Source organism: Leptonychotes weddellii, chromosome 15, assembly GCF_054177405.1.
Source record: "Leptonychotes weddellii isolate Sample4059 chromosome 15, ASM5417740v2, whole genome shotgun sequence".
Classification (NCBI taxonomy): domain Eukaryota; kingdom Metazoa; phylum Chordata; class Mammalia; order Carnivora; family Phocidae; genus Leptonychotes; species Leptonychotes weddellii.
In genome coordinates this window covers 22,969,564-22,975,507 of record NC_138383.1, presented here as the reverse complement: position 1 = coordinate 22,975,507, position 5,944 = coordinate 22,969,564, and the positions used below count along the sequence as shown (strand labels likewise).

Below are 5,944 nucleotides of genomic sequence, written 5' to 3'. Positions count from 1 at the left end.
GCTGCCCTGGCTTCTAACAACGTGGACTACTTTTGCCCATTTGGGGTCTTCCTATAAAGGAAATGATACAGTTTGGATCTTTCATGGCTGGCTTCTTTGTGGGTGTCATCCTTGGGGTGGAGTGTGAGTGGGGATTCTCCCTCCTCATCTCTGCATGGTGGCCGTTCAGACAATGGATGTATCCATTCTGTGGCCCATGGGCAGCCCCCACCCTGTTTTAAACTTAACAAGCCCATTAAACCCATATACTCAGGCACCATCCAGATAGCCTGCCCCAGGCTCCCCCTAACTCAGGCAGTCAGGTCTCCGGACCTGGAGTGCATTTCCCACCTCGCTGGGTCCAGCCTGAGCTTCCGCTCCTACAGGAAGCCTTTCTGGGGGCGCCCCTGCCTCTGACAGGACTTTCCCTTGCTTTATTCTGCATGACGTTGGCAGCCAGGTAAGTGACTGTTACCTGAGAATGATAAAGGCACCTTATGTCCCAGCAGCCTTTTATTACCGCACTTACATGGTCATTATCTGATCGTTGTTTCCGAACAACTTCCAGAAGCAGAGAGGAGGAACAGTCTCGGGCCTGGCTCACAAAAGAGAAAGCAGGCTTCACCTGCTCTGGCGACAGGTCCAAGGACCTGGCCGTGGACAGCTGGGACAGACACCCAGGCCTCGTGACACCCAGCCTGGGTTTCTCCCTACCTCCGTCACCTGCACCTGTGAACACATCCCACCCTCTGTTCTTTTCCTTGCTGGTCCCAGCCAGTCCGGCCCCCAGCACAAGGCTGGGTACACAGGAGCCGCCCGGATATGGGCTGGGTGGGGACTGACAAGGGACTGTGTATGTAGCCAGGACGGAGCCCGAGTTCGAGGCCACGACAGGGAATCGCTGTCTGAATGTGCAAGTGAGTGGCATGACTTTCTGAGGCCGGTGGGGGTATGTCTCATGCCCTCAACCCCTGTGAGTGCTCCTTCTCGGGGAGGTCCGCCCTGACATTCCTGATGAAGGTTGTAACTCATCCCTGCCCCGACACCGTTCCTGCGCCCCATCCCCCTTAGCCTGTCCCGTCTCCCCCGTAGCCCTGATCCCCTCGCAGCATCCTATAGAATCGAGTGATGTATTGTGTCTATTGCTTTCCTGTCTGCTCCCCCTGGAACACGCAGTCCGTGAGGACCAGGGTATTCCCCACAGCCCGGAACAGCGCTTGGCACAGAGAAGGTGACTGTCAGACGCCTTCGGTGAACACAAGAATGAGTGAGCGGACAAAGGAAGGAAGGGCGCCCTCTGAAGCTCAGTTTCTGCCGCTGGGTGCCCGGGAGTACAGTATGCTCTCTCCCTGACACCAAGGCCACAGCTCTTGGCACCCAAAGTCAAGTGCGAAGGACAGGGTGCGGGGAGTCCATGATGCTCCCTGCGGTCCTGCTGGGCGGGACAGACGACCCCCTCTCGAACCACTACCACTCAGCCAGTCCCATCTGGAAGATGAGCGCTGGCTGGGCTGGGCTGGGCTGGGCTGGGAGCACGGCCCCGCGGCCCCTCCCCCGCTGTGACCACAGTTTCCACGGTGACAACAGCTTCCTCGATAATTCGATTCAACAGCTGGACGGGGCTGATGAGGTCTGACACCCAGAATGGACCGCACAGGGGAGGGCCCCTCTGTGGGCAGGGCAGCTGAAATCCCTGGAGACCCAAGCAGGGGACAGGTGGGTGGGAGGATGGCCCCAGCTGGGTCACAGCTCTGTCAGGGACCTTCCAGCACCACCCCACTTCCCTCCCACCCCTCCCTCTCGGGGCCCCAGGCTTGTTGACAGCCTCTGTGGTGGGAAGAGTAATTACTTCCTTAATCCTGTGCAGGAGGGAGAAGGGGGGAGGAAGGGATCAACTGACAAGTTCATTTATCTCTGCAGAAACGGAGGTGCAGAAGGGGCAAGGGCCTGCTCCGACCCCAGTTCTCGCTCACTGCCCTACTGTGGCTTCAACGACAGGCTTTGCAAGGGCCTCGGGGTGGGAGTGAAGCCCGCCGCGGAGTGCGGGGGAGGCCGTGGCCCCCTGTGCCCGGGGATTATCACCTCATGCTCACAACAGCTGAGGCCCACAGCTGGCTGGGGAGTGACCGCCCCGGTTCCCATGGGCTGGCCGCGGGGCTTGGACTCGGGCAGCCTGGCTCCCGAGTCCCCGTCCCAGCTCTAGGGCACTTCCCCTACGCCCCATAGGGCTCCGACATGACGTCCCACAGGCACCCAGATCCGCTGAAACGTTAAAAAATCTCCTTTCTGCTAGTGCATCCCGCCTCCCAAATCACCCCCTTGCTGCAGTTCTTCTCACCGAGCTGAGGGGGCGGGGCTGCCATCACAGGGTCTCAGACCGACTGCGGTTCTGGGAGCCACTGGCCTGGCAAGCTGAACGCCCAGTGAGAAGGAGAGAGATCCAATCCAAGGGTTAGGCCCTTCTTAGCACCCCCCGGTGCTACCTCCTGGCCCTGGCCCTGGAAACAGGAACAGCTCCAGGTGGGGTAAGGGAGAGGCCGAGCCAGCCAGCAGGGGCATACCTAAGTGCCACCCCCTCTCAGGGATCCTGCTCCACCCGCTGCCCCAGGACAGCCCCACCAGGGAGACCAGACCCAGGCACTCTGATCCTGTTTCCTGTATGGGTCCACTGGCCGGCCCTGTGGGGCCCTCTCTCCCTAGGGAGGCCAGCCCTGGGCTCTAAGGCCATTCAAGCCGCTGTAGGCAAAATTCATCTCACAGTCAGTCTGGGGACCAGCAGACAGTGTGGCAAAGTTCCCTCCCAAATGCTACTTCTGATTCACTTTCTTCCCTAAATCTCTGGCCCTCAAGACCCAGGTCCAGGGGCTGTCGGGGACTAGCAGGGCTGGGGAGAAGCCAGCCTACAGTCACAAAGGACCACAGATCCTCCCACAGGAGCCAGGAGCTCAGGGGCTCCAAGTGGCCCAGCCCCAGCTTTGCTGTCCTGCAGCTGAGATGGAGGGAGGGGATTCTAGAGGCCCTCACCTGGCAGGGAGGACTGGGTTCTTAAGGGGAAATGCTGGTGCTCAGTAGGCTGAGGGGTGCCCACCTCCCACCCACCTGCCTACCTCACAGCTTTGCAAGTCACTACCGTCATTTGAGAGTCAAAATACATTGAAATCAGAGTCCATTACTCCTGTGCTCTGGTAATCACCTACTCGGTTGGGCAAAGACCCAAGAAGAAGCCGGAGACTCTAATACCCTAATGTTTGGAGGGCTCTAATCATGGCCAAGGCCCTGAGCCTAAGGATCAGCCTCCCAGAACCAGCATTGTGAAACTGGACGTGAAGGGGGCCCCGGAGCCTGCGTGAGCTCAGCTGGAGCCCAGAGAGGGTGAGCGATTTGCTGAAAATCACAGAGCTAGTGAGTGACAGGATGGAACTAGCTGGACCAGAGCAGGAGACACAGGGAGCTGAGTCTCCGCAGGATGAGGGCTTTGCCTCTCCCTCAGGTGGGAGACAGCCAAGGGAACAGGGCAGGTGCCCGACCAGTGGCAGACTCATAGGTCTCTACCAAGAGCTGCTGCTAGGCAAACTCCATGTCTGAAGTAGAGAGAGCCAGGAAATCTCAGAGAAGGAGCCCGTGAATCTTCCCCTGGCCACATCTTCCCTCATCCTAGTCGGTCACAGAATTTCAGAGTGGGACGCCAACTCCTTCCTTGGCTTGAATCTTCTCTCCAGCATCCCTACCAAGGGGTCACTCACCTTATGCTTGCATACCCTCAGTGTTAAGGAGCTCACTACTTTTCAGGCACTCAGTGCCATTTTTGGGCCGTTCTCATGGTCAGGACCTTCAGATTTCTGAGTCCACATCAGCTTCCCCAGAGCTTCCTGGGACATCAGATCAAAGCTAATTTTGCAAACAGGTCGAGACCTCCTGAGGCACTTGTACTCTCTACCACTTGAGCGCGCTCTTGTTTCCACTGCTCATCACAGAAGGTAATTCTCCAGGTAGGAGGCAATGGGCCAGCAAAGAAAGGGACACTACCACTTCTTTATTCTAGAGGCATCTTTGCTTTGGCCTCATTAGCCCTGGGCCCTTTGGTTACAGTTCATTCATTTGGAATTTATTTCCTCAAAAACTCCCAAGGCACACTCAGAGATGCTGGAGATCTACCCCAACGTGGCAGACGTGAGAGAGTAATAGAGAGAGATCCTTCACCCAGTGAATTCTGTGTGCGAGCACCCGGGCATGTGTGCATAAGTCCAGGGGCTCATGGACCTCCTGGAATCTCCTGCCTTCTGACTTAGCTGGGGCTGAGGCCGATGGATTTAGCCACAAAATCCCAGCAAAGAGCTAAAACAGGAGCCCCTGGCCCCGTCAGGCCCTCTCTTCTAGGCTTCCCAGACCGAACTCCCACTTCAAACCTCATTTCTCTTTTGCTCCCCTCATTTCCAGGAATGTCAGGACCTGTCAGTCACCCACGGAAAGTTTTGTAGTTCTCAAAATTGTTTTCGCTTCCCTACTCGTGTGATCTCCTCGGCAATCTTGGGAGGTGCTTAGGAGATGGGTTATTCTCCCATTTCACAGGTAGAGTAACTGAGGCTGTGCGGGTAAGCTAAAAAAGGCTCGGAAAACAAGCGGCCCGACAGGCCTGAACCATGCCAAGTCCCTCCACCCTCACCTCTTCACTCCCGGCTCAGGGACTGCCCGGCTGCCCTGAACCATTTCCCACAAGGCGGGTCACCCGCAGGCCCCTGAGATAAAAGATTCGGGGACAAGTCTACCTGAATAAGATACAGTCCAAATGAGACGCAAACTAGCCCACCATGAATGGAGGCACTCAGAGCTCCGGGGCCTCAGGACTTCCCTGCCTCCTCCCCACCCCACCTCCTGACTCCAACCACGTTGGATTGGGTGCAGCCTGGCACGACTTTCAGGAGCCAGAAGGTCATGTGGAAGATGGAAGGTGTTTAGACTGGGAGGAGGAAGAAGAGTGATTTCCCTGTCCTTTGAGGTATCCAAGCAGAAACCACCACAGTGGGTTCATCCCTTGGACCTAAAATAGATAAACGGACTCGCATGGACCCCGAGGTCCCCAGAGGAAGTACATACAGCTCATGAACAGCAAGGAGTCTCGGCACAAGGGGCCTAGAAGGCCAAGGACGCACAGTCAGACAATGGCCAAGTTGGAACCATATCTCAGGGGTCCTGCTTCCCAGTCTAGCACTCGGCCACTTACTGTTATGTGACCTTGACGAGTCCAATCCCTGCCTGGCTCTCGGCTTCCCAAGCTCTGCAGGAAGGGGCTGGACTAGCTGCTTCAAGCCCACAAGTTCTGTGGAATCTCTTAGATTCTGCGATGTCATGGAAAGGTAGAGCCGAAGGATCTCTAAGCGAGGAACAAGAAGGGGGTCAGGAGTTCCTCACCTCCACTTCCTCAAAGCCTGTCTCTGGGCCGTCCTAGGCTCTTGGGATTAGCTGTCCACCCACGCACAGAGCGCCTTTGGCACTTGCGGCTTGGGCCTATTTGCCCCTTTGATTTGCATGACCCCTGCCTGGCTATCTGAGACATTGTGACCTTGCTATGGCCATGCCAGCCAGGCTCCAGTGAGCTGTGAAACAAGTAGACTCATGAGCCAGAGACACAACCTCTGGACTTGGCGATCAGTGATCAGTCCAAGCTGGATGACGGATGTGGGTTTCTGTGCGGATGGGCAAGATGGTTGCACCACCTTTGATTAGCGACCCAGGGGGAAAAAGAGATCCTCAAAGATACTGTTTTATAGGTACTCCATTTTATAGGTCCCAAGTTTCAAACAGCCTGAGAACACTATGTACACACACACACATGCATACCCACACAGAACACACCCGCGGATCACACACACTGGGCACACAAACATTGGGCATATAGGTACAGATACTTAAAATGAGAAAAAGATTTAGATATTGAAAAATCATAGGCCCTCGGGGAGCCTGGGTG

The 5,944-nt window shown here is 56.4% G+C and overlaps 1 protein-coding gene across 2 annotated transcripts in view; it reads right to left on the bottom strand.

The window, feature by feature from the left end:
* The window catches only part of ABCC3 (ATP binding cassette subfamily C member 3), a 44,929-nt gene that overhangs the window by 38,366 nt on the left and 619 nt on the right, over positions 1 to 5,944 (bottom strand). The window lies entirely within an intron of this gene.